The sequence below is a fragment of the Bos grunniens genome, chromosome 8, assembly GCF_055505025.1.
Source record: "Bos grunniens cultivar Pamir isolate PY7600 chromosome 8, Bosgru_T2T1.0, whole genome shotgun sequence".
Taxonomy (NCBI): domain Eukaryota; kingdom Metazoa; phylum Chordata; class Mammalia; order Artiodactyla; family Bovidae; genus Bos; species Bos grunniens.
In genome coordinates this window covers 75,630,416-75,644,779 of record NC_141172.1, presented here as the reverse complement: position 1 = coordinate 75,644,779, position 14,364 = coordinate 75,630,416, and the positions used below count along the sequence as shown (strand labels likewise).

The 14,364-nt window shown below is 55.6% G+C and overlaps 1 protein-coding gene across 9 annotated transcripts in view; it reads left to right on the top strand.

The window, feature by feature from the left end:
• The first annotated feature begins 6,559 nt into the window (after positions 1–6,559).
• The window catches only part of CNTFR (ciliary neurotrophic factor receptor), a 38,729-nt gene continuing 30,924 nt past the window's right edge, over positions 6,560–14,364 (top strand). For 7 of the 9 annotated variants that reach the window (XM_086416669.1, XM_086416675.1, XM_086416674.1 and 4 more), the window contains exon 1: positions 7,424–7,586. The gene's annotated coding sequence lies outside the window, so the exon portion shown is untranslated. Of the gene's footprint in view, positions 6,657–6,832; positions 6,852–7,423; positions 7,587–14,364 lie in introns of those variants that run through there. The other 2 variants (XR_015170108.1, XM_086416668.1) reach the window with 2 other exon arrangements.

The window sequence follows — 14,364 nt, the reverse complement described above, 5'->3', positions numbered from 1 at the left end:
AGGCTGTCCAGGAATGGAGCTTCGGGAGATGAAGGGAGGGAGCTGGTCTTGGGGCCACATGGCCCTCTGGTTTGGAAACCCCAGCCCTCTTTCTTATCTTGGAGGCACCTCTACAGCAGCAGAGATCAAGGGCAGACTCTGGGCTGGCACTCCAGGGGGACAATCCTTAAAGACGTGTGCCTCCCCTGTGAAGAAGGGGAGGGGAGGGGGATCAGGGCCCATGGGGGTGGGTGTTTCTGAGCAGGGAATTAGTTTCATGCACATTTTTTGCAACACAAGAGGAAATCTGCATCTGTGATTGTGCAAGTCTGTTGCTCTTGCTCCCACCTTCCAACACACAGAGCGGCTAACCCCTAGTTGCCCTGTCCTCTTCTGTCCCTCTCTCCCCACCCGCTCTGGATCCTCTCCCCAATCCCTGACCATCTACTTCTCTTTCCAGATAGCCCAGAGCCTAGGATCACCTGGGCCTCGGGACCTCGGGAGAAGAGACCCTGGACACTAAGTGTCTGGGGATCCTGCTCTCTGTGTATAGGGCAACGGGTGGGGAGGGGGTGCGGTTCCCTCTAGTGGTAATGGGAGCAGATGAAGAAGATGAATCTGAGTGCCCATGCTCACTGCCTCCTCCAAAGCCCGGCATTCTCTCTTCTGCCCCATGGCCCTGCCCCTAATCAGGATGGAGGTTTCTCTCCCACTGGTCACTGCTAACACCTCCTCCCTAGCTGCCCCACCTCCAGTCTTAGACCTTCTTGCCATCCTCTTCCTGGCAGGCTCAACTTTCCCACTAGAAGGCAAATCTGGGTCTGTTCCTCACCTACTTTATGCCTTTTCAGGCCTGTGTGGCCTTGGCACCAGAGGTGCTTCAGGATGTGGTCTCTGAGCCACTCAGAAAACCTCATTCTGCCTTCGAGGTCTCTGCTCAACCCCCTACTGAATACCAAACCCTGTTTCCCATCCCTGGAGGTTGTGACCCATCCAGACAGGCTCTCTCTCCTGTGTCCTGGGACTCTACTTCCCCAGTTCCTGCTTGCATCAGTCATTCACTCACTCATTCGACATTTATTTAGCTCTGCTTCCCATGGTAGGAGCATCTGTTCTTCCCATGTAGGAGCTCTAGGTGCCTGGAGATGGCGGCCATAGGGCCACCCTCATGGAGCTCACAGGTGCCATCCAAGTAGATAGGTAGTGGAACATAGCGCTCACTACTCTAGGGGAAAAGAGTGTGGCCTTTTGGGGAAGGGCAGAGGGGCTTATCCAGGCTTCTTTTAGGTGACATGTAGGCTGTCGCTCCTTCCCCGAGGGGCCTATGGAGTCAGACTCAGCACTCTTACGTGGACAGACTTAACACTTACCTATTTTATTTAGTATTCATCTTCCCCGACTAGAATGTGAATCTCATGAGGCCAGGAGATTTTTAAACATCTTTTTTATTTTTTAAAGGCAAAAAGTAAACAATGAAGTGCGCACATCTTAAGATCACAACTTAAATTCTGACATACGCATGTATGCTCTTGGAAACCTCCCTGCCCTCCCTAGCCCCCCTCCACTCCCAGCAAAGGTAACTGCAATTCTGGCTTCTCTCACTGTAAATCAGCTTTGCCTTGAGCTTTATAGAAGTGAAATCATTCAATACGTACTCCTTCCTGTTTGGTTCTTGTCTCCCCGCCCCCTTGCTCAATGTTTTGGTTGTGAGCTTTGTCCATTTTTGTTGTGTGTAGCTATAGTTGGTCCTTTTCCATTGTTGGAACTCTATCACAATCTATTCATTCACTTAGTGGTTTCCAGCTTGAGGCTATAATGAATAAACTGCAGAGAACATTCTTGGTAAATATGCACAATAATTTCCTTTGGCTATACATCTAGGAGTGGAATTGCTGGGTCATGGGATATACATATGTTTAGCTTAGAAGATCCCACCAAACAGTGTTCCAAAGTGGTTGAACCAACTTATATACCCACCAGCAGCGTGTGGAGTTTTAGTTGCTCCACAGCCTTGAGAGGGAAGAAATTTTCATCTGGTTGGTTCACTACTGTCTTCTCACTTAAGTCAATGCCTGGTACATACCAAGTGTTCAATACATATTTATTGACTGCCTTATGGATGGAGGAACCATCAGCACTGCTGGGGTCCTGTTCTGGCTCTGGTACTAACTTGCTGTGTGACTCTGGGCAGATGACTCTCCCTCTCTGAGCGGATTCCCTGTCTGTGCCATCAAGAGAGGGATACTGGGGGCTTTGCCTTCAGTACCAGCTGCATGTTGTGAAAGCTGGACACCTGTTCATTCGTTTACTCTGCTCATATTGATTGACATCTTATTATCTCCTGGGGTGGCGGAGGTGTGATCTGTGACATGCTGCTGTCCACCTCTTTTAGGGCAGCCAAGACCAGGTCACTGCCCATCCTGTCCTAGAGACTGCTCCTCCTCCCTGTGTCCAGCCCTGACCCCAGGGGGAGGGGGTCTGGACCGAGCTTGCGGATGGAAAATGTGATTAATAATCAAAAAAACATCCAAGAGGAAGAGACCAGGAAAACAACTCAGGGAAGGCTTCTCGCCCAGGGGAGGGGGGCCATGTCCTGGGCCTCGGGACAGCGCCGGCCACTCTCCCGCCGCCCTTTCTGGGAAGCTGCCATAGGAGTGGATGATTTTAGCCAAAAGTGAAAAAAAAAAAGTCACCCTAATTATTCATGAAAAAAGATGCCCCCTTCAATGTGAATGACACTTCCTCTGGGGGCTTCCCTCTACTCTGTTGCTCCCCTCTTAGTGGTCCCCCTGCTTGGTCAGGCTGGGGGGTCCTGGAGACACTGGGCTGGGGGCAGAGAAGGAATTTCAACATGAAATGTTTTGTTCATTAAGAGAGAACATAGGGGGAAATTCCCTTTCTGCCTGGGCCTGGGCAGCCCAGGCAGATACTCAAAAGCTATTGTGAAAAATTGAGTCTGAGCTGCAGAATGGGTGGTGGTGGGGGCGGGGTGGGGGCGGGGGGGGGGACACGGACAGTCTCTCCTCTCCTCTTAGACTCCTGACTGTCAGCAGTTTCCTAAGCCTTAATCCTTCCTCCTTTCGGGGATTTCATTCCCCAGTCCCAAGGTCTCAGGTTGCCCTCAAACTTCCTTCTTAGCAAAACAGGAGGAACTGGGGTTAGACTGGAGTTAGAACTTCCAACTAAGGAGGAAGGAAGGATACCAAAGGCGATGGGGGAGCCTTGGATCTATTTGAATAATTTAGAATTCTGATAGAATATGTTGGGAACTGTAGGCAGCGAATGTGAGGGGGCCTGGGGCAAGACCAAAAGCATCTCTTTCCCACAGCGGCTTTAGAGAACCCCAGTGAGGACGAAGAGGAGATGGCTCCAGACAACTGGGGGCAATTCCCGGCTGAATACTTAAGTACTACCATTATGGCTTCAGCCCTAACCCCTTCTCTACCTTTAGGGAATTTGCTCTTTTTCGGTGCCAGAGAGTGAATGGATCAGGGTACACTCAGGTGGTCATCCAGATTCTAGAAGGGGTGGTCTGCAGGGGGTGTTGTAAGTGGGCCCTAGGTGCTGTCCCAGGGTGTTGGGGAGTCATCTCTGGGGGGCTGAGCTGGACCCTGAGTATGCTGGGGGTGGTGCTCCAGGCCCCCCTCCCTGGCTCGGCCTGGGGCTATGTCGGATCGGGTTTCTCGGCGCCTGGAGCCTCCGCGAGGCCGAGCTGTTCCCGGGCCCCGGCCAAGCCGCCCCGGGCGCTGGCACTGTGTGAGGAAGCAGGAGGGGGGTGAGGGGGAGCAAGGGAGGGCTGCGAGGGCGTTTACGTAACTGCCTCTGGGAGCCCGCCCCGACCTGCCAAACCCCAGTGTGGGACTATGTGTGATTGAGAGCGTGTGTGACTCTGCGTGTGTGCCGCGTGGTGTGACTGAGTACATGGTTGTGTGGGTAACTGTGTCTGTGTGTGGTGCGGTGTGTAAGTGTGTGATTCCAGGAGTTCGGTCCTTAAGACCTCTAACTCCCAGCCCCAGGCAGGGGTCCCGGACTCCCAGTGTGCCATAGTGAGGTTCAATATACACATTTCACTCTTTGAGACTAGGTATGTAACATGATGGGCTTCCCAGGTGGCGCTAGTGGTAAAGAACCCATCATCAGCCAATGCAGGAGACATCAGAGACCTGGGTTCAATCCCTGGGTCAGGAAGATCCGCTGCAGAAGGGCATGCAACCCACTCCAGTATTCTTGTCTGGAGAATCCAATGGACAGAGGATCCTAATGGGCTACAGTCCTCAAGGTTGCAAAGAGTTGGACACGACTGAGTGACTTAGCACGCATGCACATGTGATTTTAAATAAGGTGTGTCCAGCATTTGGAGGTAAGACAGTCTGGGTGTGTATTTGTGATTTTGGGTATCCAGGAATGTGCCTCAAGGTGGACCTTTCTGATGTTATAACAGGTTAGAAATAAGCACCATTTCCTGAAGGAGCACTGGAAAAGGTAGATGGGGTGGGGGCTCTTTTTCCCTGAGGACAAAGGAATGGGAAAGGATCCTTGTCACCCAAAGGTTTGGCATGTGGGTGGGAGGTGGTCCAAGTGTAGGTCAGGATGGAGGAGGGTGGAGCCAAAAGTCTTTCATGGTAGCTATAAAACTCTGAGGAGTTTTACAGAGTCAGGGAGAACCCCCACCTCCAATTTCCCAAGGCCTTCCAGAATGCTCAAATCTGTAATCCCTGTCTCTTGCAGAGCACTAGGGCTTTGAACTGGGGACGTTATTTCCTGCTGACCCATAGGAGAGGCAGATGGTGAAGATGGCGTGGGGTTGGGGGAGGGGGTCAGCAAAGTGGGAGGTGGCTTAAGGATAAGTGGGCATGAAAGAGAAGGGAACTGATGCAGAGCTGGGGCTACCGGGGATAGGGACGCCTATTAAGGCCGGAGAGGAGACAGGGCCAGCTCCTGCAAGGGATTTGAAGAGCCACCGACGAGGCTCGGCTTTGCCGCCAGGGAGATGGGGTAAAGGAGGGCTCAACACGGAGGCTTAGAAAGCTCAAAAGCTCGTTTGCAGACAGGACACTGGAGCCAGCACGAGCAGAAAAGCACGAGTAATCTGTTGCCCCAGCTGAGACGCAAGGAGAATCTCTTCTGGACCAGGCGGCAGGGGCAGGAAGGAGAGAGGGGCCGCACCCTCGTTGCTCGGTTAGGAGGACGCTGCTGCCTCTTTGCGGGAGCTGCGGCTTGAGCGAGAACGCGCCTCCCGCACCGCCCGCCAGGTGTCGCTGCGGCCCTGGGGAAGCGGGCGCGGCCGCTGGGTACTGCGCCGCGAGAAGCTGCTGATAGACCGACGGTGGAATCCGTTCCGACGTGCGCCTCTGGTCCTCGCTAATCCTCGGAAACAGCGATTTACCCGGCTGCCGGACACCGGTTACCCCGCCCGGACCCTGCCCCGGCACCCGCGGGCTTGGGCACGACCTATGGCACCCCCAGTGCCCCTAGGTGGGGAGGGCACGTTGGTCCGGGGCGGATCTCCCCTCCGATCTCAACCTGGCAGACAGCTGCTGAGTCCAGGACACGGGAAGATCTGGAGGTCAAGTCAGCCCACCAAGAACCCCGCAGATCTCGACTCCAGACTGCGCCTCGAGGGGAGGGGCGCCCCCCGCCTCAGCACCCAACCTCTCCCAGGCCTAGTTTCGGAGCAGAAGGAGAGGCAATTCCTGACACCCCCAACAGCCGCCCCCCTCACCCCCAGATTCTGCCGCACCGTCTCCACTCCTTCCCGGTGCCCACCACCCTGTCTCCGCCTGTGGCCTGGGTACTTGTAGGCTCCTGACCCAGAGAGGCCAGATAGAAGACACCTACTGTGGGTGGGCGTGAGCTGATTTCGGCTGGAAGCCACTATTTCTCCGTGTGTCCCTAAGCCCCAGCTGGCCCTCTCTGAGCCCCAGCCCCGGCTGACCCCTGCTGGTTGCACTGATGGGATCCTGCGGCCACGGAAATAAAAGTGAAAGGCCCGGGCAGTGGCGGGAAGGTTTTTTCCTCTGCAATGGGAGTCCCTGAGGCATTTGTTGGGAAAAGGGCCCGGGCGCTCTGGGCAGCCTACTAGGGAAGGGTGTGAGGAAGTAGCGAGATACTTCCTTCCCCCTCTCCCCGCCCGCAAACCTCGCGCAGCTCCCTGGAGGGGCCAGGCAGCTGGGATTATGGGTCAAAGGTCAGGTGAAAAATCCAAGGGGTGGGGATGGGGGTGGGCCACTCGTTCTCCGCCCCCTGGCATTCACCCTTTCTGTTGCGCTCTCCTGTGGCCTCAGAAGTAGTCGGGTTGTCTAACTTGAATTCCTCCCTGTAAGAGCCAGACCCCAGGCCCCGGGGCGCGTGAAGTTAGCACACCAGCTCGCGAGAGGCCCAGGCTGCGAAAGGGAAGCTCGAGGGGTGAACCTCCAGCGCCCAACTCTGGCACTCGCGCTCTGGCACTGCCGACCCGGGCAAAAAGGGCGCATTCTCCCTACATCCTGCATCCCAGTGGCGGTCACTCCCCAGGCCGCGTGTCCGGGGATGGGTTAAGTGAGGGTGAAGAAGGAGAGGGGAGAGGGGTAGTTGTGGTGTATCACCGGAGACTTGATGGGAAGCGAGGGCCTGGGTTTTCAGCCTGGTCTGCTTCGGGTCATGCGAGCAAATAGCCCCATTCCTTCGGTGTGAGGGGTGTAAGTGTCTAAGACTGGGAGAGGGGGTGTCGTTGCTGGGGGCGGTAGGAGATCTGGGAGGGGCGGAGGCGGCTGGCCTCTCTGGCCCAAAGTAGGGCCTGCTCCAGCTCTTCTCAAAGAGATGCTGGCGGGAGAACCCTGAGAGTTGGCCCCGGCTGTGCCAGGGTGTCCGTCCGAGGCACTAAGGGCTCGAAGGTGCGGGAGTGTGAGCCGCGGAGACCTGGCCAAGGCTGAGTGAGCGAGGGAGTGTGAATGAGCGACCCTGGGGAATTGGATGCGCGCCCAGCGGCCCTGGGGGATCCGGCGGAGTGGGTGTGGGTGTGGGTGCGCGCGCGTTTCTCAGACCCGCGGTCCGGGCTGCGCGTGAAGCACGGGGACTACAGCCGTCTGGAGGGCGTTCCCGAGAGAGGGTGAAGGCGAGGGGGCCACGCGTGCCACTGCGGGCGAGTGTGCCCGCGGGGGGAGGGTGGGAGCCAGCCTGAGTGAGGGGGAGTGGGGGCTCACAGGCCTGCTGAGGATGACTGTGCCCGCGCGTGCCAGGAGAGGGAGCGTGCCACGGCGGGGGCGCGCGGGGGCCGTGGTCGGGAGGGGGTCGCGGCGCGCGGCCGCGGAGGCGCGGGGAGACAAGGAGGGAGGGGGAGGGGAGCGAGGGCGCGCGCGGCCGGGCGGGCGCCCGCGGTCACATGGGCGAGGGAAGGAGGGAGGGAGCGCGCGAGGGAGGGAGGAGGATGGGGGGGGTTAAAGCCGCCGAGCGCCGAGGAGCCGGTGCAGAGCGGGCGGCGGCGGCAGCGGAGGCAGCGGCTCCAGCCGGCGCAGCGCGGGGCTCGGCGGCGGGATCCGGCGGCGGTGCTAGCTCCGCGCTCCCTGCCTCTCTCCCTGCCGGGGGCGGTCGAAGAGCTAGGCGCGGAGCCCCGGCGGTCCGAGGGCGCGGTGAGTACCTCGCGCAGAGCGCGCGCGGCCGGACCCTCAAACATTCGGGTTGACCGACAGATCCGCGGCCCTCGTGCGCGCGGGAAGAGAGAGGGGACGTGCATGGGCCCGAGACTGGGGTGGGGGGGACAGGAAAGTTCACGGGAAACTTTGCCCGTAAACTCGGGGGCGGGGGCGCAGGAGAAACAGCCCCCCACGTCCGGGCGCGCCGGGGGTTGGGCGTGGTGGTGGTGGGGCGGACAGTCGGCCGGCGGGAGGTGGCAGAGATCGATTGCCCTAGCACCGGGTTCTCCCTCACCTCTCAGCGTGGCGCGCAGGGTCTGGGAAAATTCCGGAGCTGGGGGGTCGTAGTGACCCCCGCGCGCCCAGAGGCGGCTTCCTTCTCCAGCAGAAATCTGGACTTGAAAGCGCCCAGGGGTGTGAACGGACGGTTGCGCGTCCGCCTGTAAATGGGTGTCCATGTGAATCCGCTTGTGTGTGTGTGTGTGTGTGTGTGTGTGTGTGTGTGTGTGTCGGCGCGAGCCTGCCTGTGGTTTCCTCGTGAGTCCGCCTGGATGTATCTCCGTTTAGTGGGTCTCCTCCAGAATCTCTTTGTAAGTGCTCCCGTGTTGTGTGTCCGTGTGAGTCCGCCTGCGGTGTATCCCCGCCTCTTTGTGAGTCTGCCGGTGTGTGTCTTCCCCTAGTGTGGCTCTGCTGGAGCCGGCCTGGGTGTCCCTGTGCTGCTCGGAGTAGTGTAGCGCCCGGTGCGTGGGGGCTGGGCCGCGGGGAGGTCACCAGACGGACAGCTCTCCTCCTCGGCTCCGAGCCTCTCCTCTCCCGAGCCTCTCTTCCAGCGCTAGATCTCGCGCTCGTCCGCTCCCTTGGCCCCCTCCCCCCCGTCAGTAGCTTCAGGCGGGCAGGACTATTTTCACGCCTTGTTGAAAATTCAGGATTTTCTGTCTCTTTCCGTCTAGTCTCTCTCTTTTGAGAAGCGTCTGTGTGGCTGGCAGTGTTGTGTCTGCAACACTGGGTGTGTGTGTGCATGCCGCTGGAGAAGTGTGTCTGCAACACTATTTGCTTTGCCTGTAGTACTTGATGTAATTGTGTCCGTGTCACTGGGGGTATTCCTGTGGCTGTAATCACGGAGGAGGTGGGTGTATGAAATGCTGGGTGTGTTTGTGCATCTGTAAATGCTGTTTGTCGGGGGGTCTGAAACACTGAGTGCATTTTTGTGTGTCTAACTCTGGGTATGATTGTGTACCAATGCATATGTGGGGATGATGGAGCTTGAACAATTAGATGTTTCTATGGCTGTATAGCTAGCCAGAGCTTGGTGGGTGGAGGGGACTGTGTCTCCATAAATTCTGCATACCTGCTCCACTGCCAAAATCCACATAGATCCTCTGGGCTGGTTCTTAGGGCTCCTGGTCGGGATTGGTGACATGCAGCCCAGGTTCACAGTCCATCACGGTTAATACTCCAACTGGGACCCTGAGCCTTATGTGAAAAGTAGGAGTTTAGAGTTCACATGCAAGACTTCTAGAGGCTCTGGAATTTATAGTCAGCTTCATACTGGGACACTTAAACTCATATGGACTCACACTCAATTACCATTTGGACAATGGACTTCCACTCAGATTCACTTATATTCTGGTCATATCCAGTGATACATTTCAGTCCTGGAGTTTACACTCAGACTCACATTGGGACTCTAGGCTCACACTTAGATTCACATTTCTGTCCTGAGGCTCATAGGCTAATACTGAGACCTAGTGCCCATGCTGAGAACTCCCTGAGGTCCTAGGGCTCACACTGGGACTCACACTGACACCCTGGAGCTTTCTCAGATTCACACATTCTGGGGCTCACACCCAGACTTACCTGGGGAACCAGGAGTTCATTTGAGCTCAAGGACTCACATAAGACATTGGGGTTCATACATGCATGCTCACATCTTGGAGTTCACACTCAGATTCACACTAGGACACGCAAGATACTCACTTCCATCCTGGGATCACTTAGGGACCCATACTTATAAAGGGACCCCAGTGCTCATACTCAGACTCACGTGGGGAACCTTAGCTAACACTCAGAAAGCCCCGAAGACCAGGGGCTCACATGAACACTAGGACTCTTGCCTGTACTGACTTGTTTGGGAATCCTGGGGCTCACAGTTAGACTCCCATTTCAGCCCTGGGGCTTATAGTCACATGCACAGTGAGACCAGCATTCACACTCAAACCTAAACTTCCATCTTGGTGTTCACACTCAGACTGACATCCCTGGTAGTTAATTAAACTTGCTTCCATCCTGGGGCTTAGATTCAGAGTCACACTAGGGCCCCAGTGCTCACACTCAGACTGGTGCTTGCACCTTGAGGCTTTCATATTCACATGGAAACCCTGGGATTCACACTTAGAATCACACCAAGTTAGCTTTCCATTCTGGGACACTCAAACCCACATTAGGATTATGTTCACACTCCCAGGGGAACTTAGAACTCACGGTTCAACTCACCCATGCTTTCACTGGTTTATGGTATGTCTCAGGGCAGCTGGGGACGGGAACAGAGACTATTACAAGATCTGTGTTCTCCAGAGGTGGGGAGTGGAAGAGATATGTGTTTGGTCACGTCCATTACTTGGGTTGTGGGCTGGTGGAGAGTGGTGGGAAACACCCAGTTAAACCTTTCTGCCTGTTCTTCCAGAGGAGACTAGTCTCTCAATCACTCTCAGGACAGCCGAGTGTCTTTTTGGTTCAGGGGTGACATGTACCCTTAGGGTTCCCTATGAGCCATGTACGTGCACATCTTTGTTCAATAGTTTTGGGTACCCCTCCTGTGATAGAGAGGGTCAGGTATGGGGAAGTAAGACTCATGTCTTCCCAAGACATCTCCCCCATCCCAGTTATCCTTCAGATGGGAGCAGCGTGAAGGTTGACTTGAGGGGGATAGACATCTGGCTTCTTTGACCTCTCCTAGATGGCGAATCTCTGATTTTGGAGATGGTAGCCCCAGATCTGTGGTGAGAAGGTGGCTGGAGGAGAAGACTGGAGTAGAACGCACCCTCTTCTCTCTCCTTTTCCCTGGCTGGAACGGGGTTGGGCCACATTTTGTTATATCTCCCAGTGTCTCCTGGAATGCCTGAGTCCTTATCCTGTCTCCAGCATCTGCCTGGGGTTCTCCCCTCTGGCTCCCAAAAGAGCAGTAGCTCTGCGGGGGTGGGATGGGGTGGCAATTGGGTCAGGTTGCAATCAGTCTTAGGACTCCACCTGCCTTGAAGACACTGCTCGGGGCTTTAAACTCTTCTTTTTGTGGAGGCCAGTGCACCAGCACCCCACGAAGTAGGGATCTGGCTCTCAGGCTCAGATGGCTAGGCTGTAACTGCTCCTCGTCCCAGAGCGGGACACGTGCTCTCCAGCCCCCCTATGGGGGTGGAGGGCTTGAAGGCAAGGCGCCCTGCTCTACCCCCCCATGGTGAGTTGAAGTGTAAATGAATCGGAAACAGATGGAGCCTATTTTCTTTGAAATGCAGATGGATTGGGGGGGGGACCATGTGTGCCCGGTTGGGAGGGGGGGTCCCAGAGAACTAGGAGGCTGAGAAGAGAGCTGACCCCTCCTCCAGACCCGCCAAGGGATTGGGGGTGTGTGTGGGGAATACCTCAGCTGTGTAAACTCCAGTGGCCCTGGGTGACCACACCCACCCCAGACCCTAGCTTCCTGTGGGGAGGGGCTGGGGAGGCTGTGGTCCCAGTGGGCTGAGGGCACTGAGGTCATCGCCCCTCTTTACCTCTGCAGAGGGCAAAGAGGGCCCCCAAAGCATAGAGCCATGCTGGGTTGGGGGTCACCAGAGCCAAGGAGGTGAGAGGAGGAGCTGGGCAAATGTGGGGAAGAGCTGGACCCTACAGCCGTGGGGAACCAGCTCCTCAAAGCTGGGGCTGGAACACCAGTCTATTAATAGACTAGGGTGGTGACTCCTGGGCGGTCCAAGGGCCCGTCCTGGGGTTCAGGAATGGACTGAAGCATCCTTAGTCCTGAGGGAGGTCAGAATGCCCCACTGTACACTGCCTCTACTTCTTTACAGTGCTCAGCAAGGCTGCAGAGTAACTAACTGCCTGTGAAATCTGGGACTTAGGGGCAGGGGTCCACGAGTCTCAGCCCCCACCGACCCTGCCTCTGCTATAAACAAGGTACACAGTGGGAGGCCAGTGTTGAGTAAACAATCTTTCTCTCCAGCCATACTGAGTGGTGTTGGTGGGCAGGACCATGTCCCTAATTCCCTGGCCGGCAGGGATTAGGTGCTCAAGAAATGTTAACGAATGAACACTGAGTGGGACAGACTGTGGGGAGAGGGGACTCTCCGGGGTTTGTGGCTTGAGACTCAACAGCCTCTGTGGCATAACCCTGTTTTTTGGTTTGAACCACCCCTAAGTGATTTGCAGGCAAGATTAAAGGAAGGACTTCCCTGTATTCAAGGAAGGAGTGCAAAGGATGGGCAGCTTCTTCCTTGAAAAGGTCTGTGGCAGAGGTCAGAGCTCACTTCTGTCCTCTCCCCAGCTTCAAGATTTTTCAGAAGATGGGAAAATCCTTTTCTCCCCCGTGTGGTGGTGAACATGTCCCTTGCTTTCTCTAAGTCTGGGTTTCTTGGACTCTAGCTAAAGCAGTGGACCCCAGGTCTGAGCCTTTGAGGCTGGGCTTCCCTGGTGGCTCAGCTGGTAAAGAATCTGCCTGCAATGCAGGAGAAGTGGGTTTGATCCCTGAGTTGGGACGATCCCCTGGAGAAGGGAACGGCTACTCAACTCCAGTATTCTGGCCTGGAAAATTCCATGGACGTTATAGTCCTTGGGGTCGCAAAGAGTCGGACACGACTGAGCAACTTTTACTTCACTTCTGAGGTTTAGCTGCTGTGGGCACCATAGACTGTCTGTATTGGTTATTAATGTCTGTCTGAGAACACAGAGTTCAGATCCTAAAAATACCCTGTGCAGCCAGAGCCTCAGAGGTGCTGGGGTAGCAGTGGCTGCATCTTGATGGGTTAGGCACAGAGGCAGGAGAGAGAGAGAGAATGCGGAGAAACTGAGGCAGGCAGCATGGGCCGGGAGTTGCACAGGAGACAGAGCCTTCCTTTGTAGGGAACAAAGGTTTCTAAAAGAGTGGTGCCAGTTAGTCACATGATGGCAACATTTAGGGTAATCTGTTATCTTGCACCACCAAGAATTTCCTTCTCAGAGAGCTTGGAGATACAACTGATAACAGACATAAAAATCAAGTAGTCAGTGGTAACCATTTCAAGTCCAGCTTCAGAATGTTCCAAAATGGTGTGTGACCAAGGAAAATGTCTTTCCCAGGTAGCCTTTTCTGAGCCGCTGCCTCTATCCCTTCTCCTAGAGCTCTTCCTTGCAGCCCAAGTGCCAGTGAGTTTCTTCCACACCCTGTGCTATACGTCCCCACCTCACTTCTGACCCCCAGGCCTCTGTGGAGCCCCTCTCCCCCAGGAGAAGGGGACTCACAGTGGTCCCCGAAAGGTAAGATGAGCCCAGCCTCTGAGGACAGATGTCATGTGACCTTGGCCCATGAGCTGACCTTTCTGGGCCCCTCCGTGAAATCGTGGGATGGGGGCTGGGCCCTGGCCCAGGCCCTGAGAGAACGCGGTTTTGGCACCCATCCAGGTCCCTGACGTCAATGACTCTCCAAATAATGGAATCAATATTGGGGGGGTGGGGTGGGCAAGCGTGAACCAGGCCCCAGCGATTAGAAACAGATCAGCACAAACCCGCAGCTGACTCTGATAGAGCTGCCTTGGAGAGCTAGGGTGGGGGGCCTGGGAGGAGGTGGACTTGAGGGGGCTCAGGAATGGAGGCAGGCACTGGGTGTCCAAAGCGTGGGAGTACACAAGTGGGCAGAGACTCTGGCGCTGCTGGGGTGGGAATGATGAGGTTGGGGGGGCTGTCCTGGTCCCTTCCTCCTTTGAGCCTGTGGGGTTCTGAGACTGAGGTAACTTGGTGAATGGAGACTTCTTTCAGCCAGTCAGTGATCAAGAGTTCATCTCTCTGCATCCCAGACCTGGGCCCCTCAGCCATATTAGGGCTCAGAGGTTATACCAGGGGAACAGAGGAGCTGGGGGAGGGTTCTGAGTGAGATCTAAACGGCATGACCTTTTTTTTAGAGGCATGGGGCATTAATCCAACATAGAGAAATGGGTATTCCCCTTCAGATTGGGAGTCTGGCCTCCTTGCCCAGCTCATGTCTCTCAGCCCTCTATAAGGCAGCAGGTGAGGATGGAGGGGGCCCTGGGGTCTATAGGGGGCTGGCCTGGAGGCAGCTGACAAAAACAGGAAGAAGGGCTGGGGGGAGTGGCTGTAATTATAGGGCATTTATTATTAATCAGATGAAACTGCTAGAAGCAGCTGGTGTAATGTGTGTAGTTATACAGACTCTGCATGCCCCCAACACAGGCACACTCGAATGCATACTCACCTACACATTCACTTATACATGAGTCCTGTTTTGCTTTCAGAGTTTTCTTTTCCTCAAGGTTGGATGACTCTCTATTAGTCTGCCTGTGTATGTCAGTGTATACCTGTCTGCTTTTTCATGTCAGCCTGTATCCTCCTCTCCCTCTGTTGTCTCCTTTCCCCACCATCTCTGTCATCGCTCAGCCCCGTGTGTCTGTCTTCCTGTCTGTCTCCGTCTCTGTGGGCCTGTCGGTGTGTCTGTATCTCTTACCACCAGTCTGCTTGTCCCTAACACCTTGTTTGAGTTTCCAGCCATCTTTCCCTGGTTGGTGGTACCTCTGCCTCT